This window comes from Arachis hypogaea, chromosome 18 (genome assembly GCF_003086295.3).
Source record: "Arachis hypogaea cultivar Tifrunner chromosome 18, arahy.Tifrunner.gnm2.J5K5, whole genome shotgun sequence".
Classification (NCBI taxonomy): Eukaryota; Viridiplantae; Streptophyta; class Magnoliopsida; order Fabales; family Fabaceae; genus Arachis; species Arachis hypogaea.
The window spans coordinates 113674143-113700878 of record NC_092053.1 but is presented as its reverse complement, the minus strand read 5'-3'; the positions used below and the strand labels follow the sequence as shown (position 1 = coordinate 113700878).

Below are 26736 nucleotides of genomic sequence, written 5' to 3'. Positions count from 1 at the left end.
TATGGACGATTTTAGCGTTTTTGGTGATTCTTTTAGCCTTTGCTTAGATGGATTATCTAGAGTATTAGATAGATGTGTTAATACAAACATTGTATTGAATTTCGAAAAATGCCACTTTATGGTAAAACAAGGAATTGTATTAGGACATGTGGTATCTAATAATGGCATTTCTGTAGACCCAGCAAAGGTGAATGTTATTTCTAGTTTACCTTACCCCTCTTCTGTGAGGGAAGTCCGTTTGTTCCTTGGCCATGCAGGTTTCTACAGGAGATTTATTAAGGACTTTAGTAAGGTGGCACTTCCCTTATCCAGATTACTGCAGAAGGATATTGAGTTCGAGTTCAGTGAGGATTGCAAACAAGCGTTTGATAAGCTGAAGACTGCTCTGACTCAAGCTCCAATTGTGAGAGGACCAGACTGGAGCCAGCCGTTCGAAATCATGTGCGATGCTTCCAACCATGCAGTTGGAGCAGCGCTGGCTCAGCGTGAAGGTAAGGATCCTTTTGTTATTGCCTATGCATCTAAGACTTTAGACACTGTCCAGTCCAATTATACTACTACTGAGAAAGAGCTTCTTGCTATTGTTTTTGCTTTGGACAAATTCCGGGCTTATTTACTTGGTACTAGAGTAGTAGTGTATTCAGATCATGCAGCTTTAAAGTATCTATTAGCTAAAACGGAGTCCAAACCAAGACTTATACGTTGGATACTGCTGTTACAAGAATTTGATTTAGAAATAAGGGATAGGAGTGGTAATCAGAATTTAGTAGCAGACCATTTGAGTCACCTTGAACATATTAAGGATGATTCTACTCCTATAGATGATAATTTTCCTTTTGATAACCTGCAAGAGGTATCCGAGGTAATCCCTTGGTATGCACCTGTTGCTAATTATTTAGTTAGCCGCACATTTCCTCCAAATTTTTCTAAGCATCAAAGAGACAAGCTGAAAAGCGAGTCTAAATATTATATATGGGATGACCCATATTTATGGAGATGTGGCGCCGACCATATAATTAGACGTTGTGTGCCTCAATCAGAATTCCAGTCCATTTTAGAGGCCTGTCACTCAACTGAGAGTGGATGACATTTTGGCCCTCAAAGAACAGCTAGAAAGATCTTAGACTGTGGATTCTGGTGGCCTACTCTTTTTAGAGACGCTGCTGTGTTTTGTAAATCTTGTCCCCCATGCTAGAAATTTGGTAATATATCCAGGAGGGATGAGATGCCTCAACAATATATGCTTTTCTGTGAAATTTTTTATGTTTGGGGCATTGATTTCATGGGTCCATTTCCAAATTCTAATAGATATTTTTATATATTGTTAGCTGTGGATTATGTTTCCAAATGGGTGGAAGCAATTCCTACCCACACTGATGATGCTAACACTGTTGTTTCCTTTGTCAGAAACCATATTATATGTCGCTTTGGATCACCACGAGCAATCGTGAGCGATCAAGGCACCCATTTTTGTAACAGGAGACTAACAGGATTGATGAAGAAGCATGGGATAATTCATAAAGTTGCAACAGCTTATCATTCCCAAACTAATGGGCAAGCCAAGGTGTCAAACAGAGAAATTAAGCGTATCTTGCAAAAGATAGTAAAGCCACATAGAAAAGACTGGAGCATCAGGCTGCAAGATGCACTGTGGGCATACAGAACAGCATACAAGACACCCATTGGGATGAGTCCCTTCCGCTTGGTTTATGGAAAAGCTTGTCATCTCCCAGTTGAGGTAGAACACAGAGCTTTTTGGGCAGTCAAGGAGTGCAACATGGGAATTGAGAAAGCCGGAGCTGAAAGGAAGTTGCAACTGCAGGAATTGGAGAACCTTCGCCTAGAAGCTTATGAGAACTCCAGAATTTACAAGGAAAAGATGAAGGCTGTACATGATCAGCATATCAAGAAGAAAGAGTTCCTACCTGGGGATTTAGTCCTCCTTTACAAATCTCGACTAAGGCTTATGCCAAGTAAGTTGAGATCAAAATGGGAAGGTCCATACAAAGTCGAGAAGGCCGAACCGTACGGAGTTTATCACCTAAGCCGTCCCTCAAGCTCTGAACTTATTAAGGTTAATGGACAACGCCTGAAGCTATACCATGGCGAGAAGGTGCAGAAAAACAAGGAGCTCGAGATCTTCCTCTTGGAAGATCCCCACATAGCAGCAAATTGAGCTAGTGGAGCGTCCAACTTGCGGACGTTAACGCAAAGTGCTTGGTGGGAGACAACCCACCGTGGTATGATCGTTCTTTTCTTTACTCTTAGTTTTCCCTATTCAATAACTCTTCTCTTTATTAGTACTTTCGTGCTTTGTCATTTACATGTCTTTCTTTTTCTCTTTTAAAAAAAAAATTTTCGCTACGCGACGCAATCGCATCAGCGACGCGTCCGCGTCGCAAGGGGAGTGAAGAAAAAATAAATGAACAGAGAGTCATGTTGGAGCGTGGCTGGAGGCGTGCCAATGGCACAAATCAACCCACACGACCGCATCGCTGACGCGTCCGCCTCGCATGAGAACCATGGCCTCCCACGCGACCGCGTGCCCCACGCGGTCGCGTGCCCTGAATTTTCGACGTAAAAGGGTGCACACTGAAATATCATGCAAGAGTGGTGCTGGATTGGTGCTAGAAGCACAATCCTTATCACGCAACCGCGTCACCAACGCGGCCGCGTCATCCAATTTTTGACGCACACTCACGCAATCGCGTGACCCACGCGATTGCGTCACTCCAATTTTGGCAATTAAATTAATTTTGAACAAAGAGTTGTGCTGGAGCAAGGCTGCACTCGCGCCAGAAGCATAACATGGGTCACGCGACCGCGTCACTGACGTGATCGCGTCACCTTACTTGAGACGCCTTCACGCGACCGCGTGCTCCACGCGGCCGCGTCGCATGCGCCGCACAGCTCAACCTACATTGCCAGATTATCTTATCTTTCTCTCTTCCAAATCCTAATTTTCCTTTTCCCTCCTTATTCCTTCTTTCCCCCTTCCTCTTTCTATCTCACCTTTCACTCTCTATCTCTCTCACCTCCATTAACAAGGTCTTATTCTCTTCTCCCCTCTCTCTTTCTATCATTCTTATTATTTTATAAATATTTTCTTCTCTTTTCTTTCTCTTTTCATTATTCATATTTTCCTTCCTTTTCTTTTCCTTTTTACATGGTGTTAGAAATTTTCTTTTGAGTCATCATCCCTCATTATATGCTTGTGGATTGTTGCAAATTGTTTGACATTTATTCTATTTAAGGGATTGCTTGCATGTTCATCTTCATATTTTCTATACCTTATTCACCATGCATGCTATGTGTTTGTGAAAATGCTCATATGGCGTTATGCACTTCTCTATGTTGTTATACTTTTCAATGCTTGCTTTTCACAACTTTTCCTTATTATTTTATTAATTGAATTTAATTGTCAATACAAACGTGATGGTTTGTTACAAAGTATTGCTTGGTCTATGCTACTCATGCCCTTTGCCAGCATGCCAATAAACACCTTGCATTCACTTGTCTCTATCTGCACTAGCTATTTTCCATTGATGGCTTTTCATATGTACTCGAGAGCATGTGTTAATGTCATTTACATTTTACTGTGCACCCTTCAACCTCTTTTCCATTTCCCTCCTTGCTGTCTATCTCTTTGAATTTAATTTACTTTCTCTTCCCTTCCTTCAGGATGGCCACCAGGAAAGGAAAGGAGAAAGCAACTTCCAAACCACCAACAAGACGAGGAACTAAAAGAGCATTAGTGGCAGAGCCTTCTTCGACCACAGTCAAGCCCTCAACAAAAAGAGTTAAGAGGATAATAAAGGTTGATGAAAAGGAGAAAGCCTTTCCAGCAAAGGACACTGCGCGATTTCCCAATCGCTACTGTGAGCAGATGTTCCCTATCCTGGCAGAAAGGAACTATAACAATGAATACCTTCTTATCCTCCCGTCCAATATTGCTACCTTTGTTGAGTCGCAAATTGAACGAAGACAATGGGGTTTCCTACGGAGACAGCCAAGGCAGGTCAATCTTTCTTGGGTAGTTGAGTTCTACTCCAACTTCTACATGCCGACCCTACAGTCTGTTTATGTCCGGCAGAAGCAAGTCCCCATCACAGAAGAGGCCATTCAGCAAGCTCTGAATCTTCCCCCTATTCCAGAAGGAATGGACGCCTTTCAAGAAGCCACACTTAAGCGCCAGAGGTACCAATTTGATTGGGACTCCGTTCTCGAAGTCATCGCATTACCTGGCAGCCGTTGGATCTACGGATACCACCGTACCCGTCCTAAGAGAATCTTGGCTTCAGCACTCACCTTGGAGGCTCGCGTATGGGCACAGATCATGTCTCATTACGTATTCCCAAGCACCCACGAGTCCTCCTTCACTGCGGACATGGCTGTTCTACTATGGTGCATCCTTACACACCAACCTCTGAATCTCTCAAGACATATCCGGAATGCTATGGGACACGTACAAATTACGGGCAATTTACCTTTTCCCACCATGGTCTCAGATCTTGTCTCAGCAGCCGGAGTCTCCTACAGAGTTGGGGACACCAAAGTCGTACTTCCACGGGATGATCAGTATGTCCCTAACGGGAAATACCTCAGACTTCCAGCAGCCACTACGAATCTTCCTACTGCTCCAGTTGAAGACAATCCTTCTTCAACACCACAAGCACCTACAACTGATGCATTGCTCCAGCAGATAATCGAACGGTTGGATCGGCAAGAACAGAAAGCTAAGATGAGAGAGCGCCGTAACGAGCGCCGATTCAAACACCTCAAGGAGCTACTCAAGGGACACTTCAAGGACTCGGATACCCCGGACTCCACTTCTTTCACCAGTACAGGGAGCCATGACGGCCCCGATTGTGGAGATACTGCTACCAGCCCACCCCTGTTCTTGACAGATGGCACCGAAGACGGTGCAAAGCCTTAAGTGTAGGGAGGTCAGTCAGTACCTGACTTCCGGAGGTAATTTCTCTTCTCTAGCACCAATAATTAGGATATGTTAGTTAGATTTTCTTTCCTTTATAAAATAGAATAAATTGCATAGGTTAGAATAGTTGCATGCATGTTGCACTTGATTGAAAAGACAATAAGTTTCTTTTAAGACTCTATCTTTGGAACAAAAATTTCACTAATTTTTCAAAATTTTTATGATAAATTTGCTTGAGTTGTATTTGGAACATAATATTTGAGCTAAAGAACACACAACCTGTGAAAGATTTGAGCCTTTATGTATGGTTACATTATTTAACCATAATTATTTCATTTCTGTGTGTTTACTTCTCCATGATTGTGATCTATATTTTGTTTTATCTTATATGTCCAATATTTATTATATTTACATGCTTGCACATGATTGAGACCATTATTTGTTTAAACTCACTTATCCAAATTGAGCCTACCCTTTTCAATTACCTTTGTTAACCACTTTGAGCCTTTAAATCCCATTTATTCGATATTTTACCACATTACTAACCTTAAGCCGAAAAACAATTGTATATCCCAAATCGAATCTTTGGTTAGCTTAAGATAGAATTGTGTATGCTAGTTAAGTATGGGAAATTGTGGGAACAAAAGTTGTTAAAGGAATGTGTCATGAAAATTTAAGGGGATTTGGATACCTACTCATGTGAAAATATAAGAATGAAAAATCTATGTGCATTGATAAGCTTCATTTATTAAAAAATAATAATAATAATAATAATAATAATGAAAAATAAATAAATAAGGGGACAAAATTACCCCAATGTTAAATTCAAAATTCAAAGATCAGTGCACATATGATAGAATCAAAATACGAAGTTGATACATGAGTAGGGATTGAAAAAGGGAACTCTGGGTAGCTAGGTATAAACTTTAAAGATTACATTAAGTGAATACAAGTTAGGTTGGAGCTTGGGTTAATTAAAAATTCAATTTATTAGCTCACTTGACCAAATATACACCCCTACATATACCTTAGCCCCATTACAACCTTGAAAAGACCTCATGATGTTTACATTAGTATATTAACTGTTATTGATTGGTTAGGAGAAGAACAAAAGTTAGAAAGCATGATTAGAGGAGGATAGAGTGATTATCCTATACACTAGAGATTAGAGCGTACATACATTATCAGTGAGGGTTCAATGCTTGAATTTTCATGTTCCCTGCTTTCATGAGCTATCTTCTTGCACTTTTATCTGTTTTATTGTATAATGATAAAATTAGTGGAATTTGATTTGTAATTGTTTTGAAGAGCTTATTTACTTTTGATCAAGTGGACAAGAATCATATAGTTGCATTTATTTAAATACATATAGGCTTGCATTGCATTTCATGAGTTTCTACATGTTCATGCTCATTTCCTTATCTCATTCAATTAAGCATGAGGACATGCTAATGTTTAAGTGTGGGGAGGTTGATAAACCACTATTTTATGATTTATATTGTGTTTAATTGTGTGGTTTTATCATGATCCTTACCCACTTATTCATTAAATTGGCATGCATTTAGATTTCCTTCCTGAATTTATTACATGTTTGAAAACTGCTTCCTAGAGACTTTAATTATTTATTTTTAATTCTCCTTTATTCCATTCGATGTCGTGATCTGTGTGTTGAGTGTTTCAGACTTTACAGGGCATAAATGAGTTGGAGATTAGAAAGGAAGCTAGCAAAAATAGAAAGAACACAAGAATTTGAGGAGATAACCAACGAGAAGTGACGCGACCGCATGGCTCACGTGACCGCGCGAAGGAGAGCAAATCGCAGTCACGCGGCCGCACGGATTGAAAAAGCTCAGATGATGCGGTAGCGTGGATGACGCAAACGCGTGGCAAGGAAAAACGCGAATGATGCGTCCGCATGGATGATGCGATCGCGTGACATGTGCGATCTGCATAATCTGCAGAATTCGTTGGGGGCAATTTTGGACCTCAATTCGACCCAATTTTCGGCCCGGAACAGCAGACTAGAGCCAGAGAATATGCAGAAACAAAGTAGAATATTCATGGTAGACAGTTAACAGTTTTAGATCTAGTTTTTACTCTTTTAGGTTTTTCTCTCTAGGTTTGAGAATTTTAATTTTCAATTGGTCTTAGCATTGGAACATTGAGAAGAGTTATTTCCTCATCAAGACTTCGTCATTCTAGTTCGTTCTCTTAACTTGGTTTTATTCTTCCATGTTCTTTGCTTTGTTCAATTTTGTTATTTGAATACTTTTATGACTATTTAATACAAGAATTATTTCTTCCATTTTAATCTATTTCTCCTTTCTAATAATCATGTCTTCCTTCAATTCCCTTTCATGTGTTATGGATTTATTATTTACAATGAGTGAGTAGTTCCTTCACTTGATGAGGAGTTGATTAAAAGGAACTCTTGAGTTGGAAGGATTGAAAGAAAAATTGTAATTGGGTTAACTATTGGATTGTATCTAATCACTAATGCCAATCCCTTTGAACTAAGTGGGTTGCAACTTGTGAACAGATCCAGCATTCCAACTTGTTTGACTTTTCTTTACCTAGTAAAGGATAACCAAACAGAACAACCACTAATTACAATTTAATCTTAAAATCACTCCATCAACAATAGAAGTTCCAACTAATCAACTCACAGTCAAGGCTTTTATTCATTTTATTTAAATTCCCTCAATTTAATTTTTAATTTACTTAACTCAACTTCTTGGAACATCTGATTAATAAAATAGCACACTTTCTGCAACTCGTTGGGAGACGACCTGGGACTTAAAACTCCCAGTAAATTTTAATTTAAACTCTCTGTGACATATTTCTAAATTGATAGGCAGATTTTCGGTGAGTTAAGAACTATACTTGCAACGTAACCATATTAATAATTTTTAATTCACCAGCTTCTGCATCTCATCACCCTAAGCACTTTGTTTTCCAGTATTACCACCGGATACATAAATGCCACAGATACATAACTGGGTGAACATTTTCAGATTGTGACTCAGCTTTGCTAGAGTCCCCAATTAGAGGTGTCCAGGGTTCTTAAGCACACTCTTTTTTTTGCTTTGGATTACGACTTTAACCGCTCAGTCTCAAGCTTTTAACTTGACACCTTCACGCCACAAGCACATGGTTAGGGACAGCTTGGTTTAGCCGCTTAGGCCAGGATTTTATTCCTTTTGGGCCCTCCTATCCACTGATGCTCAAAGCCTTGGATCCTTTTTATTACCCTTGCCTTTTGGTTTTAAGGACTATTGGCTTTTTCTGCTTGCTTTTTCTTTTTATTATTATTTTTTTTGCCACTTTTTTCTTTCTCTTTTTTTCGCAAATTTTTTTTCTCTGCAAGCTTTGTTCTTCACTGCTTTTTCTTGCTTCAAGAATCAATTTTATGATTTTTCAGATTATCAAATAATATTTCTCCTTTTTCATTATTCTTCAAGAGCCAACAATTTTAACATTCATAAACAACAATTTCAAAAGACATATGCACTGTTCAAGCATTCATTCAGAAAACAAAAAGTATTGTCACCACATCAAAATAATTAAACTAATTTCAAGGATGAATTCGAAATTCATGTACTTCTTGTTCTTTTGTAATTAAAACATTTTTCATTTAAGAAAGGTGATGGATTCATAGGACATTCATAGCTTTAAGACATAGACACTTAAATACTAATGATCATGTAATAAAGACACAAACATAAATAAACATAAAGCAAAATTTTTGAAAAACAGAAAAATAAAGAACAAGGAAATTAAAGAACGGGTCCACCTTAGTGATGGCGGCTAGTTCTTCCTCTTGAAGATCTTATGGAATGCTTTAGCTCCTCAATGTCTCTTCCTTGCCTTTGTTGCTCCTCCCTCATAGCTCTTTGATCTTCTCTAATTTCATGGAGGAGGATAGAATGCTCTTGGTGCTCCACCCTTAGCTGTCCCATGTTGGAACTTAACTCTCCTAGGGAGGTGTTAATTTGCTCTCAATAGTTTTGTGGAGGAAAGTGCATCTCTTGAGGCATCTCAGGGGTTTCATGATGAAGAATTTCCTCATGCTCTTGTTGAGGTCCATGAGTGGGCTCTCTTGTTTGCTCCATCCTCTTTTTAGTGATGGGCTTGTCTGGACCTTTGAGATGAATCTCTCCATCTCCCATGACTCGAAGGTGGAAGCTTTTGCCTTCCCTTTCCTCGCTACTTGTTTCTGGCGTTTAATGCCAGCTTTTCTCCCATTTTTGGCGTTAAACGCCAATTTCATGCTCTGTTCTGGCATTAAACGCTAGTCTGGTGCTTGTTTCTGGCGTTTAACACCAGCTTGATGCTTCTTTCTGGCGATAAACGCCAGTTTGATGCTTCTTACTGGCGTTTAAATGCCAGTAAGCTCTTCCTCCAGGGTGAGCTATTTTTAATGCTGTTTTTCATTCTGTTTTTGATTTTTCAGTTGTTTTGTGACTTCACATGATCATCAAACTAAAGAAAATATAGAATAGCAATGGAAAATAAATAGATATAATTAAATAACATTGGGTTGCCTCCCAACAAGTGCTTCTTTAATGTCAATAGCTTGACAGTGAGCTCTCATGGAGCTTCACAGATAATCAGAGCAAGGTTGGGGCCTCTCAACACCAAACTTAGAGTTTGGTTGTGGCCTCCCAACACCAAACTTAGAGTTTGGTTGTGGCCTCCCAACACCAAACTTAGATTTTGAATGTGGGGGTTTTGTTTGACTCTGTACTGAGAGAAGCTTTTCATGCTTCCTCTCCATGGTTACATAAGGAGAACCTTGAGTTCTGAATACAAGGTAGTCCTCATTCAACTGAAAGACCAACTCTCCTCTGTCAACATCAATCACTGCTTTTGCTGTGGCCAGGAAGGGTCTGCCAAGGATGATGGATTCATCCTCATCCTTCTCAGTGTCTAGGATTATGAAATCAGTAGGGATGTAAAGACTTTCAACCTTTACTAGCACGTCCTCTACTAGTCCATAAGCCTGTTTCATGGATTTGTCTGCCATCTCTAGTGAGATTCTTGCAGCTTGTACCTCAAAGATTCCCTATTTCTCCATTACAGAGAGGGGGATGAGGTTTATCCCTGACCCCAGGTCACATAGATCCTTTTCAAAGGTCATGGTGCCTATTGTACAAGGTATGAAGAATTTTCCGGGATCCGGTTTCTTCTGAGGTAATGTCTGCCTCATTAATGTATTCAGTTCATTAGTTAACAAGGGGGGTTCATCCTCCCAAGTCTCAGTACCAAATAACTTGGCATTCAGCTTCATGATTGCTCCTAGATATTTAGCAACTTGCTCTTCAGTGATGTCTTCATCCTCTTCAGAGGAAGAATATTCATCAGAGCTCATGAATGGAAGAAGAAAGTTCAATGGAATCTCTATGGTCTCTGTATGAGCCTCAGATTCCTTTGATTCCTCAAAGGGGAACTCCTTTCTGGCCAGAGGACGTCCCAAGAGGTCTTCCTCACTGGGATTCACATCCTCCTTCTCCTCTGGGCATTCGGTCACACCAAGTAAGGTTATGGCCTTGCACTCTATCTTGGGATTTTCTTCTGTATTGCTTGGGAGAGTACTGGGAGGAGTTTCAGTAATCTTCTTACTCAGCTGACCCACCTGTGCCTCCAAATTTCTAATGGAGGACCTTGTTTCATTCATGAAACTTAGTGTAGTCTTGGATAGATCAGAGACTATGGTTTCCAGGCCAGAATGGCTCTGTTCAAAATTCTCTGTCTGTTGTTAAGAAGATGATGGAAAAGGCTTGCTATTGCTAAACCTATTCCTTCCACCATTATTATTGAAGCCTTGTTGAGGCTTCTGTTGGTCCTTCCATGAGAAATTTGGATGATTTCCACATGAAGAATTATAGGTGTTTCCATAGGGTTCTCCCATGTAATTCACCTCTGCTATTGCAGGGTTCTCAGGATCATAAGCTTCTTCTTCAGAAGATGCTTCTTTAGTACTGTTGGATGCAGCTTGCAATCCATTCAGACTCTGAGAAATCATATTGACTTGCTGAGTCAATATTTTGTTCTGAGCCAATATGGCATTCAGGGTATCAATTTCAAGAACTCCCTTCTTCTGAGGCGTCCCATTGTTTACAGGATTTCTCTCAGAGGTGTACATGAACTAGTTATTTGCAACTATTTCAATGAGTTCCTGAGCTTCTACAGGAGTTTTCACATGAAGAGATCCTCCTACAGAATGGTCTAATGACATTTTTGACAACTCAGACAGACCATCGTAGAATATGCATATGATGCTCCATTTTGGAAGCATGTCAGTAGGACACCTTTTGATCAGTTGCTTGTATCTTTCCCAAGCTTCATAGAGGGATTCTCCTTCCTTCTGTCTGAAGGTTTGGATTTCCACTCTAAGCTTGCTCATCTTTTGAGGTGGAAAGAATTTGGCCAGGAAAGCACTGACCAGCTTATCCCAAGAGTTCAGGCTTTCCTTAGGTTGTGAATCCAACCATGTTCTAGCTCTGCCTCTTACAGCAAGAGGGAAAAGCATAAGCCTGTAGACCTCGGGATCAACTCCATTGGTCTTGACAGTGTCACAGATTTGCAAGAATTCAGCCAAAAACTGATGAGGATCTTCCATTGGAAGTCCATGAAACTTGCAATTCTGCTGCATTAGAGAAACTAATTGAGGCTTAAGCTCAAAGTTGTTTGCTCCAATGGCAGGAATTGAGATGCTTCTTCCATAGAAGTTGGAAGAGGGTGCAATAAAGTCACCAAGCATCTTCCTTGCATCTCCACCATTGTTGTTGGGTTCGGCCATCTCCTCTTCTTTTTCGAAAAATTCTGTCAGGTCCTCCCCAGAGTGTTGTGCCTTAGCTTCTCTTAGCTTTCTCTTTAGAGTCCTTTCAAGTTCCGAATCAGCTTCAACAAGAATTTTCTTATCCTTGCTCCTGCTCATATGAAAAATAAGAAAATAGAAAATAATAGGAATCATCTATGTCACAGTATAAAGATTCTCTTTTGTGAGTAGAAGAAGAGAAGAGAAAAATTCGAACACAGAGGAGAAGAGGGGGTTCGAAAATTAATTAAAATAAAATAAAAATATTTTTGTTTTTATTTTAAATATTAGTTATAATTTGAAATTAAAAAAAATAGAAATAAAATTAAATTAAATTAAAATTTAAAACAATTAGTTAATTAAAACAAATTTTGAAAAAGAGGTTAGTAATTTTCAAAAATTGGAGAGAGAGAGAGAGAGAAGTAATTAGGTGGTTTTGAAAAAGATATGATTGAAATAGAAAACTTTTAAAATCAAACAAAGAGTCAAGTAGTTAATTGAAAAGGATTTGAAAATCAAATTTGAAAAGATAGTAAGTTAGAAAAGATTTTGAAAATTAATTTTTGAAAAAGATATGATTTGAAATTTAATTTGAAAAGGAAATTTAAAAAGATTTGATTTTGAAATTAAAGTTGATTACTTGACTAATAAGAAACTAAAAGATATGATTTTAAAATTCAAAGATTGAACCTTTCTTAATAGGCAAGTAACAACTTGAAAAATTTTTGAATTAAAACATTAAATGTTAGTGAGATTTTCGAAAATATGAAGTAAGAATAAGAAAAAGATTTTGAAAATCAATTTAAAAATTTTTTCGAAAATATGTAAAAATAAATGAAAAAGATTTTATTTTTGAAAAATATTTAAAAAGATAGAATTTTGAAATTGAAATTTATGAGTAAAACAAGGAAAGATATATTTTTTATTTTTGAATTTTTAATGAGGAGAGAGAAAAAAAAGATATCATTTTGATGTTTTTCTCTTTTTCTTATTAAACAACAAAAATGAAACAAAACATAAAAATTTAAGATCAAAATGAGTAATGCATGCAAGAACACTTTGAATGTCAAGATGAACATCAAGAACATGTTTTTGAAAATTTTTTTAAGAAAAGAAACACATGCAAGACACCAAACTTAGAAATTTTCAATGTTTAGACACTAACAAATTGAAAATGCATATGAAAAACAAGAAAAAAAATACTTAACAAGAAAAATTAAAGATCAAACAAAGAGAATCATCAAGAACAACTTGAAGATCATGAAGAACACATGATGAATTTTCGAAAATTTTAAAGAAAAAATAAGGCATGCAATTGACACCAAACTTAAAAATTGACACAAGACTCAAACAAGAAACACAAAATTATTTTTGGTTTTATGATTTTGTAAATTTTTTTGGATTTTCGAAAATTATTTTGAAAAAAGAAAAATAAGGATTTCAAAAGTTTTAAAAAGAATTCCAGGAATCATGCAATGTTAGTCTACAACTCCGGTCCAGGAATTAGACATGGCTTAATAGCCAGCCAAGCTTTCAGTGAAAGCTTCGGTCCAAATCACTAGACATGGCCAATGGCCAGCCAAGCTTTAGCAGATCATTACATTCTACAACAAGATTGATAGAAATCAACAAGCTCTTGTGATGATAAGTTGAAACCTCGGTCCAAAAGATTAGACATGGCTTCACAGCCAGCCAGACTTCAACAGATCATCATGAAACTCTAGAATTCATTCTTAAAAATTCTGAAGTCATAGAATAATTTATTTTTAATTTTTTTTACGGAAATAAAAATAATCAAAACAAAAAGCTTAAAATTAAAATAAAATTACCTAATCTGAGCAACAAGATGAACCGTCAGTTGTCCAAACTCGAACAATCCCCAGCAACGGTGCCAAAAACTTGGTGCACGAAATTGTGATTGTTCATTCCCAGCAACGGCGCCAAAAACTCAGTACGCACGTTCTGACTCTTAATTATTTTTCACAATTCTGATACAACTAACCAGCAAGTGCACTGGGTCGTCTAAGTAATAAACCTTACGTGAGTAAGGGTCGATCCCACGGAGATTGTCAGTTTGAAGCAAGCTATGGTCACCTTGTAAATCTCAGTCAGGCGGATTCAAATGGTTATGGAGATTTGATAATTAAAATATAATTAAAATATAAAATAGGATAGAAATACTTATGTAATTCATTTGTGAGAATTTCAGATAAGCGTATGGAGTTGCTTTTGTTCCTTCTGAACCTCTGCTTTCCTACTGCTTTCATCCAATCATTCATACTCCTTTCCATGGCTAGCTGTATGTTGGGCATCACCGTTGTCAATGGCTACTTCCTGTCCTCTCAGTGAAAATGGTCCAAATGCACTGTCACCGCATGGCTAATCATCTGTCGGTTCTCGATCATGTTGGAATAGGATCCATTGATCCTTTTGCGTCTGTCACACGCCCAACACTCGCGAGTTTGAAGCTCGTCACAGTCATCCCTTCCCAGATCCTACTCGGAATACCACAGACAAGGTTTAGACTTTCCGGATCTCAGGAATGGCCGCCTGGTGGACGAAATTGTGTTCCATGTTCTTTGTACTTGTGTGAGATTAACAATATATAATTGTATTGAATCCTCATTGTGGCTCTATGTGTGGATGTCTACTTTCCAACGCAATTGGAAGCGCGTCATTTTGAGTTCTGTAGCTCCAGAAAATCCACTTTGAGTGCAGGGAGGTCAGAATTCAACAGCATCAGCAGTCCTTTTTCAACCTCTGAATCTGATTTCTGTTCAAGTCCCTCAATTTCAGCCAGAAAATACCTGAAATCACAGAAAAACACACAAACTCATAGTAAAGTCCAGAAATGTGAATTTAACATAAAAACTTATGAAAACATCCCTAAAAGTAACTAGATCCTACTAAAAACATACTAAAAACAATGTCAAAAAGCGTATAAATTATCCGCTCATCACAACACCAAACTTAAATTGTTGCTTGTCCCCAAGTAACTAAAAATCAAATAGGATAAAAAGAAGAGAATATACTATAAATTCCAAACTATCAATGAAACAGAGCTTCAATCATATGAGCGGGACTTATAGCTTTTTGCCTCTTGAATAGTTTTGGCATCTCACTTTATCCATTGAGGTTCAGAATGATTGGCATCTATAGGAACTTCAGATTTCGAATAGTGTTATTGACTCTCCTAGTTCAGTATGATGATTCTTGAACACAGCTTCTTTATGAGTCTTGGCCGTGGCCCTAAGCACTTTGTTTTCCAGTATTACCACTGGATACATAAATGCCACAGACACATAATTGGGTGAACCTTTTCAGATTGTGACTCAGCTTTGCTAGAGTCCCCAATTAGAGGTGTCCAGGGTTCTTAAGCACACTCTTTGTTTTTGCTTTGGACCTTGACTTTAACCGCTCAGTCTCAAGTTTTCACTTGACACCTACACGCCACAAGCACATGGTTAGGGACAGCTTGGTTTAGCCGCTTAGACTGGGATTTTATTCCTTTAGGCCCTCCTATCCACTGATGCTCAAAGCCTTAGGATCCCTTTTTTATTTGCCCTTGCCTTTTGGTTTTAAGGGTTATTGGCTTTTTCTGCTTGCTTTTTTTCTTTTTCTTTATTATTTTTTTTTTTCGCCCCCTTTTTTTTTCTGCAAGCTTTGTTCTTTGCTGCTTTTTCTTGCTTCAAGAATCATTTTTTATGATTTTTCAGATTATCAAATAACATGTCTCCTAGTCATCATTCTTTCAAGAGCCAACATATTTAACATTCTTAAACAACAACTTCAAAATACATATGCACTGTTCAAGCATACATTCAGAAAACAAGAAGCATTGTCACCACATCAATATAATTAAACTAAGTTCAAGGATAAATTCGAAACTCATGTACTTCTTGTTCTTTTGAATTAAAATATTTTTCATTTAAGAGAGGTGATGGATTCATAGGACATTCATATCTTTAAGACAAAGTTACTAACTACTAATGATCATGTAATGAAGGCACAAACATAGATAAGCACATAACATAGAAAACGAAAAACAGAGAAAGCAAGAGCAAGGAATGAATCCACCTTAGTGATGGTGGCGTTTCCTTCTTGAGGAACCAATGATGTCCTTGAGCTCTTCTATGTCTCTTCCATGTCTTTGTTGCTCCTCCTTCATTGCTTTTAGATCTTCTCTGAATTCATGAAGGATGATGGAGTGCTCTTGATGTTCCACCCTTAGTTGCTTCCAATAATTGTGTGGAAGAAAATGTATCCCCTGAGGTATCTCAGGGATCTCTTGATTTGCAGTCAAATGTTCTACCACTGAGCTATAGACCCTTTGATGGAAGCTTTTGTCTTCTCTTTCCTCTTTCTAGAGGTTTCTCTGGCCTTAGGTGCCATTAATGGTTATGGAAAAAACAAAAAAGCTATGCTTTTACCACACCAAACTTAGAATGTTGCTCGCCCTCGAGCAAAAGAAGAAAGAATAGAAGAATAAGAAGAAGATATGGAGGAGATGGATGGGAATGTGTATTCGGCCATATGGGTGGGATTGGGTGGGAGAGAGATGTTGAATTTTGAAGGTAGTGGGTGTATGGATGTGAGTGGTAAATGGAAAGTAGAAGGGATGAGTGTTTATTGGGAATAGAGGATGATTGAGAAGAGAGAAGAGAGTGAGTGGAGGTAGGTGGGGATCCTGTGAGGTCCACAGATCCTGAGATGATCCTGTGGGGTCCACAGATCCTGAGGTGTCAAGGCATTTACATCCCTGCACCAATTTAGGCATGTAAAATGCCCTTGCACACAACTCTGGGCGTTCAGCGCCAGGTTGGTGCCCATTTTGGGCGTTCAACGCCCCTTTGCTGCCATTTCTGGCGTTGAACGCCAGAACCATGCTTGTTCTGAGCGTTCAGCGCCAGAACTATGCTCTGTTCTGGCATTTGAACGCCAGACAGATGCTCCTCCAGGGTGTGATTTTTCTTCTGCTGTTTTTTATTCCATTTTTGATTTTTTTGTTTATTTTGTGACTCCACATGATCATGAACCTAAGAAAACATGAAAAATAATAAAAATAAGAATTAGATACACATTGGGTTGCCTCCCAACAAGCGCTTCTTTAATGTCAATAACTTGACAGTGGGCTCTCATGGAGCCTCACAGATGTGCAGAGCTTTGTTGAGACTCTCCAACACCAAACTTAGAGTTTGACTGTGGGGGCTCTGGTTGACTCTGCTTGGAGAGAAGCTTTTTCTGCTTCCTCTCCATAGTTGCAGAGGGAGATCCTTGAGTTTTGAATACAAGGGAGTTCTCATTCCATTGAAGGACTATTTCACCTCTGTCAACATCAATCACAGCTCTTGCTGTGGCCAGGAAAGGTCTTCCTAGGATGATGGATTCATCCTCTTCCTTTCCAGTATCCAGGACTATGAAATCAGCAGGGATGTAAAGGCCCTCAACCTTTACTAATACATCTTCTACTTGTCCATAAGCCTGTTTTCTTGAGCTGTCTGCCATCTCTAGTGAGATTTTAGCAGCTTGCACCCCATAGATTCGCAATTTCTCTATTACAGAGAGGGGCATGAGGTTTATTCCTGAACCAAGGTCACTCAGAGCCTTAAAGATCATGGTGCCTATGGTACAGGGTATTATGAACTTTCCAGGATCCTGTCTCTTCTGAGGCAATGTCAGTTGATCCAGATCACTTAGTTCATTGATGAACAAGGGAGGTTCAACTTCCCAAGCATCAATGCCAAATAATTTGGCATTCAGCTTCATGATTGCACCAAGAAACTTGGCAGTTTGCTCTTCAGTAACATCCTCATTCTCTTCAGAAGAGGAATACTCATCAGAGCTCATGAAGGGCATAAGGAGGTTCAATGGAAGCTCTATGGTCTCTAGATGAGCCTCAGAGTCCTTTGGTTCCCCAGAGGGAAGCTCCTTATTGATCACTGGACGTCCCAGGAGGTCTTCCTCCTTGGGATTCACGTCCTCTCCTCTCCTCAGAGGTTCGGCCATGGCGCTTATGTCAATGGCCTTGCACTCTCCTTTTGGGTTCTCTTCTGTATTGCTTGGGAGAGTACTAGGAGGGATTTCAGTGATCCTTTTACTCAGCTGGCCCACTTGTGCTTCCAGATTTCTAATGGAAGATCTTGTTTCATTCATGAAACTTACAGTGGCCTTAGATAGATCAGAGACTAGATTTGCTAAATTAGAAGCATTTTGTTCAGAGTTCTCTGTCTGTTGCTGAGTTGATGATGGAAAAGGTTTGCTATTGCTAAACCTGTTTCTTCCACCATTATTAAAGCCTTATTGGGGCTTTTGATCCTTCCATGAGAAATTTGGATGATTTCTCCATGTTGAGTTATAGGTGTTTCCATAAGGTTCACCTAAGTAATTTACCTCTGCTATTGCAGGGTTCTCAGGATCATAGGCTTCTTCTTCAGAATATGCCTCTTGAGTACTGTTGGATGCAGCTTGCATTCCATGCAGACTCTGAGAGATCGTATTGACTTGCTGAGTCAATATTTTATTCTGAGCCAATATGGCATTCAGAGTATCAACCTCAAGAACTCCCTTCTTCATAGGCGTCCCATTATTCACAGGATTCCTTTCAGAAGTGTACATGAACTGGTTATTAGCAACCATGTCAATGAGTTCTTGAGCTTCTGCAGGCGTTTTCTTTAGGTGAATGGATCCACCTGCAGAAGTGTCCAATGACATCTTTGATAGCTCAGATAAACCATCATAGAATATATCCAGGATGGTCCATTCTGAAAGCATGTCAGAAGGACACTTTTTGGTCAACTGTTTGTATCTTTCCCAAGCTTCATAGAGAGATTCACCTTCTTTCTGTCTGAAGGTTTGAACATCAGCTCTAAGCTTGCTCAGCTTTTGAGGAGGAAAGTACTTGGCTAAGAAAGCCGTGACCAGCTTATCCCAAGAGTTCAGGCTATCTTTGGGTTGAGAATCCAACCATAATCTAGCTCTGTCTCTTACAGCAAAAGGGAAAAGCATGAGCCTGTCGACTTCAAGATCTATTCCATTAGTCTTAACAGTATCACATATCTGCAAGAATTCAGTTAAGAACTGAAAAGGATCTTCAGATGGAAGTCCATGAAACTTGCAGTTCTGCTGCATCAGAGAAACTAATTGAGGTTTCAGCTCAAAGTTGTTTGCTCCAATGGCAGGGATGGAGATGCTTCTTCCATGTAAATTGGAATTAGGTGCAGTAAAGTCACCAAGCATCTTCCTTATATTATTATTATTTTTGGCTGCCATCTCCTCTTCCTTTTCAAAAATTTCTGAAAGGTTTTCTCTGGATTGTTGTATTTTAGCTTCTCTTAATTTTCTCTTCAGAGTCCTTTCAGGTTCTGGATCTGCTTCCACAAGAATGTTCTTATCCTTGCTCCTGCTCATATGACAAGGAAGAATGGACAGAAAAATGATAATAATAATAGAGATCCTTTATACCACAGTATAGGGATCCCTTTGTGAGTGGAAGAAAAGGGGGAGACAAAGAATGTAACATAAAGGAAGAAACACAACTGTGAGAATGGAAGAGATGTGAGATGAGATGTTAGGATATGAATGAATAAATAGAATAGGATGGGGGAGGTATAATTTTCGAAAATTATTTTGAAAAGGAGTTAGTGATTTTTGAAAATTGGTTTTTGAAAATTTGTTAGTATTTTTCGAAAATTTTTTTTTTTGAAATAAATAAAAAATAAAAATAATTAGTTAATTAAAAAGAAATTTTTGAAAAAGAGGGAAGATATTTTCGAAAATTAGAGAGAGAGAGAGTTAGTTAGGTAGTTTTGAAAAAGTTAAGAAACAAACAAAAAGTTAGTTAGTTAGTTGAAACAAATTTTGAAAAGATAAGAAGTTAGGAAGTTAGAAAAGATATTTTGAAAAGATATTTTTGAAAAAGATAAGATAAGAAGATATTTTTGAAAAGATATGATAGAAATTAGTTTTTGAAAAAGATTTGATTTTTAAAATCACAATTAATGACTTGATTCATAAGAAATCACAAGATATGATTCTAGAACTTAAAGTTTGAATCTTTCTTAACAAGCAAGTAACAAACTTCAAATTTTTGAATCAAAACATTAATTGATTATGTTATTTTCGAAAATTTGTGATAAAAATAAGAAAAAGATTTTTGAAAAATATTTTTTTTGGAATTTTCGAAAATAACTAATAATTTTGAAAAAGATTTGATTTTTGAAAAAGATTTTGAAAAAGATAAGATTTTCAAATTGAAAATTTGATTTGACTCATTGGCAACAACTTGATTTTTAAAAATTTTTGAAAAAGTCAATTCAAATTTTCGAATTTGATGAGAGAAACATGGAAAGATATTTTTTTTATTTTTGAATTTTTATGATGAGAGAGAAAAACACAAAAAAAATGCAATGCATGAAATTTTTAGATCAAAACATGTGATGCATGCAAGAATGCTATGAATGTCAAGATGAACACCAAGAACACTTTGAATGTCATGATGAACATCAAGAACATATTTTTGAAAAATTTTTAATGCAAAGAAAACATGCAAGACACCAAACTTAGAATTCTTTAATGCTTAGACACTAAGAATTCAAGAATGCATATGATAAACATGAAAAGAAACAAAACAAAAAATCATCAAGATCAAACAAGAAGACTTACCAAGAACAACTTGAAGATCATGAAGAACACTATGAATGCATGATATTTTCGAAAAAATGCAAGATGCATATGCAAGTGACACCAAACTTATGATATGACTCAAGACTCAAATAAGAAACACAAAATATTTTTGATTTTTATGATTTTCTAATTTTTTTGGATTTTTATTTATATTTTTCGAAAATTTAAAAGAAAAAATAAAGATTCCAAAATTTTTAATATGAATTCCAGGAATCTTGCCATGTTAGTCTAAAGCTTCAGTCCAGGAATTAGACATGGCTCACTAGCCAGCCAAGCTTTCAATGAAAGCTCCAGTCCAAAATACTAGACATGGCCAATGGCCAGCCAAGCTGTGATATATGGAATTACATGCATTGAAGTTAATAGTTGAAGCCTCAGTCCAAAAGAATTTAGACATGGCTTTACAGCCAGCCAGGCTTCAACATGCTTCATGAAACACTAGAATTCATTCTTAAAAATCTTGAATAAATTTTTTGAAAACATTTTTATTTTTTTTTTTTTCGAAAACAAGAGAAATTTTTTTTTTTTAAATATTTTTGAAAGATTTTTGAAAACAAAACAAAAAGAAAATTACCTGATCTGAGCAACAAGATGAACCGTCAGTTGTCCAAACTCAAACAATCCCCGGCAACGGCGCCAAAAACTTGGTGGACGAAATTGTGTTCCATGTTCTTTGTACTTGTGTGAGATTAACAATATATAATTATATTGAATCCTCATTGTGGCTCTATGTGTGGACACAACTCCGTTCAACTAACCAGCAAGTGCACTGGGTCGTCCAAGTAATACCTTACGTGAGTAAGGGTCGAATCCCACGGAGATTGTTGGTATGAAGCAAGCTATGGTCACCTTGTAAATCTCAGTCAGGCGGATATAAAATAATTATGGAGTTTTCGAATAATAAATAATAAAATAGGGATAGAGATACTCATGTAAATCATTGGTAGGAATTTCAGATAAGCGAATGGAGATGCTTTTCGTTCCTCTGAACCTCTGCTTTCCTGCTATCTTCATCCAATCAGTCTTACTCCTTTCCATGGCTGGCTTTATGTGATACATCACCACTGTCAATGGCTACTTTCGGTCATCTCACGGGAAAATGATCCAATGCCCTGTCACGGCACGGCTAATCGTCTGGAGGCATCACCCTTGTCAATGGCTTCATCTTATCCTCTCAGTGAATAATATGCTCACGCACCCTGTCACGGCACGGCTATTCATCTGTCGGTTCTCGATCATGCTAGAATAGGATTTACTATCCTTTTGCGTCTGTCACTAACGCCCTGCAATCGCGAGTTAGGGGCTCGTCACAGTCATTCAATCATTGAATCCTACTCGGAATACCACAGACAAGGTTTAGACCTTCCGGATTCTCTTGAATGCCGCCATCATTCTAGCTTACGCCACGAAGATTCTGGTTAGGAGATCTAAGAGATACTCATTCTAGCTTAATTCATGTAGAACAGCAGTGTTTGTCAGGCACGCGTTCATAAGGAAGAAGGATGATGAGCGTCACACATAATCATCACCTTCATCACGTTCTTGGGTGCGAATGGATATCTTAGAAGAGAAATAAGAAGATTTGAATAGAAAACAGTAGTACTTTGCATTAATCTTTGAGGAACAGCAGAGCTCCACACCTTAATCTATGGAGTGTAGAAACTCTACCGTATGAAAATACATAAGTGAAGGTCCAGGCATGGCCGAGATGGCCAGCCCCCAAAACGTGATCAAAGGATCATAAGGTAATCCAAAGATGATCAAAAGATACCTAATACAATAGTAAAAGGTCCTATTTATAATAAACTAGTCACTAGGGTTTACATGAGTAAGTAATTGATGCCTAAATCCACTTCCGGGGCCCACTTGGTGTGTGTTTGGGCTGAGCTTAAGTGTAGCACGTGCAGAGGCCATTTGTGGAGTTGAACGCCAGTTTCTATGCCAGTTTGGGCGTTCAACTCTGGTTTTGGATCCTTTTCTGGCGCTGGACTCCAGATTTGGGCAGAAGGCTGGCGTTGAACGCCAGTTTACGTCGTCAATTCTTGGCCAAAGTATGGACTATTATATATTGCTGGAAAGCCCTGGATGTCTACTTTCCAACGCAATTGGAAGCGCGTCATTTTGAGTTCTGTAGCTCCAGAAAATCCACTTTGAGTGCAGGGAGGTCAGAATTCAACAGCATCAGCAGTCCTTTTTCAACCTCTGAATCTGATTTCTGTTCAAGTCCCTCAATTTCAGCCAGAAAATACCTGAAATCACAGAAAAACACACAAACTCATAGTAAAGTCCAGAAATGTGAATTTAACATAAAAACTTATGAAAACATCCCTAAAAGTAACTAGATCCTACTAAAAACATACTAAAAACAATGTCAAAAAGCGTATAAATTATCCGCTCATCACCGCCAATAACTCTAGCTTATACCACGAAGACTCCGATCTTTCGGAATGGAGGCTAAGAGATACACGCTCGATCTAAGGTAGAACGGAAGTGGTTGTCAAGCACGCGTTCATAGGTTGAGAATAGTGATGAGTGTCACGGATCATCATATTCATCATGTTGAAGTGCAAGCGGATATCTTAGAATAGAAATAAGCTTGAATTGAATAAGAAAACAATAGTACTTTGCATTAATTCATGAGGAATAGCAGAGCTCCACACCTTAATCTATGGTGTGTAGAAACTCTACCGTTGAAAATACATAAGTGATGATAGTGTTCATTGGCTTTGGCCCCAGAGGGGGAACCAGAATGACCAAGACCTTGGTCTAAGGACTAAACGTCCAAAGATGAAAATACAATAGTAAAAAGTTCTATTTATACTAAACTGGTAGCTAGGGTTACAGAAATAAGTAAATGATGCAGAAATCCACTTCCGGGACCCACTTGTTGTGTGCTTGGGCTGAGCATTGAGCTTTACACGTGTAGAGGCTTCTCTTGGAGTTAAACGCCAGGTTGTAGCCTGTTTCTGGCGTTTAACTCTAGTTTGCAACCTGTTTCTGGCGTTTAACTTCAGAATAGGGCAGGAAGTTGGCGTTTGAATGCCAGTTTGCGTCATTAAAACTCGGGCAAAGTATGGACTATTATATATTTCTGGAAAGCCCTGGATGTCTACTTTCCAACGCAATTGAGAGCGCGCCATTTGGGTTTCTGTAGCTCCAGAAAATCTACTTCGAGTGTAGAGAGGTTAAAATCCAACAGCATCTGCAGTCCTTCTTCCGCCTCTGAATCAGATTTTCGCTCAAGTCCCTCAATTTCAGCCAGAAATTACCTGAAATCATAGAAAAATACACAAACTCATAGTAAAGTCCAGAAATGTGATTTTTATTTAAAAACTAATAAAAATATATTAAAAACTAACTAAATCATACTGAAAACTATGTAAAAACAATGCCAAAAAGCGTATAAATTATCCGCTCATCACCATGATACAACGGAAGGGGAAAGAAGATCGAAGTAGTGTTCGAGCAAGAGGGTAGAGGCATCACAAGGTGCTACTAGAGCAGGAGACTGGTGGAAAAGGTAGCAGCATGCAGTCAAGGTGGTATTGGTCGCGGCAGTTTCAGGGTGGCACCGGTATTGGAGTTATGCTTTGTTCTAGCTCAGTGTGGTTCGATGAGTGAGAGCTTGGGCGAGGCAAGGAAGAAGAAAAAAATGGGTTAAGTACTTTTTCGTTCTTAAAGTCTTGGGTCAAAATCAAAATCGTCTCTGACCATTTTTTTTTTCTTATTAACATGATCCTCGATGTTATAAAATCATTCTTTTCTAGTTAAATTTTAATTTTTAGACCAAATTATCTTTAATAATAATAAAAATAATAATAAACTAAACAAAACTCTCTCCAGTCCCTACCACCCACACCATATCTCCCACCATCTCTCATTCTCGTCAACATCCTCTCATCTATCATCATTCTATGACCCTCATCAATATCATCAATCACAACAATAATGTTACTATCTCACTCCCTTTTACTTTTTTTCTCTGTTTTACTCTTTGAATTTCTTAACTAAATAAATTAATTACTATTATTGTTGTTGTTAAATTTGTTGATGGTAAAGAAAATTTAAGAGATATGACAACCATAGCTCTTGAAAATGAAGAAGAAGCCTACTTTTGTTTTGTCTGAAAACTTTATCTTTAAGCATGTTTTTGTTTTTGTTTGTCCCCTATTTCTTTCTTTTAAAGCATGGTAACCATAGTTCTCGTCGATAAAAAAGTAGCATTTTTCTGGGTATTGAAATCATAACCCTAAATTTTGATTGAATAAAATTATAATATTTGGAAAAAAAAGAAAAAGTGAATTTTTGGTAGTGATATTAAGGGTGACAAAATGAGAGTGGTAGAGAGAATTGTGATTGAGGATAGTTGAAGGAACAAAGAATGAAAGAGAAAAGTCACCAAGGGAGAGAGGGGGGAAAGGGATGGTGGCTTACCACTGTGTGAGAGGGAAAAACAAAAACATAAGAGAAGAATAAAGAAGATGGAGTAGAAATCAAACTTTGTGGCCACCAACTCTAATGAGAGGAGAAACCAAACTCTAAGAGGAGGAATCAACACTTATGGTACCGGGCTCCCCTCGACTTCCCATCCCCTTGTCTCCCTTAATGGCGAGGAAGCTTCTCAGATTAGTGAGAGCAAAGGTAGTGGCAGTTAAGATTGGGGCGAGTGGCAGTGGTGGAGGAAGGAGAGTGAAGAACAAAGTAATGTTGGTGGTGAAGAGAAAGAAGGAGGGAGAATATGGTAGTGAGTGTGGTAGGAGATACGGTGTGGGTGGTAGGGAGGATTTTGCTTTGTTTTTTTATTATTTTATTATTATTATGGATAATTTGGTCTAAAATAAAATTGAGGTAGAAAATGATAATTTTATAAAGTTGAGAATGATATTAATAAAAAAAAAGGTCGGGGACGATTTTAATTTTGACTCAAGGCTTTAGGGACAAAAAAAGTACTTAACCGAAAAAAATGAAGGCGAGTGGCTAGCAAGAGGTTTCAACGGAAGAGAGATGATTCGCGCATAGCACAAGAAGAAGAAAGTGGCGAGGAGAAATGGTGGCAGTGCACCTCCTATTCTCTCGACCTTCCATATGGTAATCAATCAGTGCACCTCCTATTCTGTCAATTTATTCCATGGTCGAAATCATCACCAGAGGTTAACAAGCATGGAAATTTTGTGCTAACAAAACCAAACATAATAAAACATACTCTAAAAAAGAATTTTAGAAATCAGAATTTGATGAATTTTTTGCAAGTCTACTTAGAAAAATAAAATTTGTCAGCTTTTAAATTTGAAGATTTTATGCTAAATGAATTTTGCTTTGCAATTTCTTTTACGTGAATCTAATAGTAGTTCGAATGTATATACAAAGAATTCGTTTTTTCTTCTTTTTCTCCTCTTGTTACTATATAAATATCATGATAGATACCCAATGATTCATAATAAATTTCTACAGGAGCTTCTCTTGAAAAAATAACGCTTTGATCTAGCTGCCAACAAAATCACAGAAGACTGTCAAAATTTTTTTGGTCAATAAGTGATGCGTGTGCATCATGTTGTGCTTTTCTATACTTTTTCAAATACGAAATAAACGCATAATGCTTAATTATGGAGAGCTTTGGTGTTTAAATTGGATATTACTTTCATTCTTTTTATTTCACGATTCTTGCAGTGAAATTTGGGAAAAGAGAAGCAAAAGCACAAGGAGGAATCAAGAATTGAAGACAAGTGCAAAGAGAATTCATAGATGTTGTCAACCCTGACCTCTTCATACTCCAACAAGCATAACTTGAGTTACAGAGGTCCAATTGACTCGGTTTTAATGGTATTGGAAAGCCAACTTCTAGAGCTTTTCAACAATATATAATAGTCTATACTTTCTTTCTAGACTCACGGCCTTGGTGGCGCCTAACTTGGGATTTCCCAAGTTAGGTGCCAGATAAAGAAAAAACGCTCCCATATGTGCTGCCTTGGTGGTGCCTAACTTGGGATTTTCCAAGTTACGTGCCAAGATCAAAGGAACGCCTCCAAACCATGCTGCCATAGTGGCGCCTAACTTGGAATTCTCCAAGTTAGGCGCCAACCTTGAAGAAAGCAATGATCCCCACGCCAATTGAAGCCAGCAACGAAGATTTTATTTTTATTTTGATTAAAACTTTATTTTATTTACAAATAGGAAAAGATATTATTTAGTTTTAAAAAAATATATTTTACATTAATTAAGATTAGATATAAAAGGAGAAGAGATCTTGACCTAGGTCCTTGAAAGAACCGAGGATTGATGGTTTAGAGGTTATAGCAAA

The 26736-nt window shown here is 37.9% G+C and overlaps 2 non-coding genes across 2 annotated transcripts; both read left to right on the top strand.

Moving 5' to 3' along the window:
- Positions 1-11228: 11228 nt before the first annotated feature.
- LOC112774222 (small nucleolar RNA R71) lies at positions 11229-11336 on the top strand. Its single transcript, XR_003188721.1, has one exon. It is a non-coding gene; the product is annotated as a small nucleolar RNA R71 (small nucleolar RNA).
- Positions 11337-18521: 7185 nt separating this feature from the next.
- On the top strand, positions 18522-18629 carry LOC112774441 (small nucleolar RNA R71). The gene has a single exon (XR_003188933.1). It is a non-coding gene; the product is annotated as a small nucleolar RNA R71 (small nucleolar RNA).
- The last annotated feature ends 8107 nt before the right edge of the window (positions 18630-26736 follow it).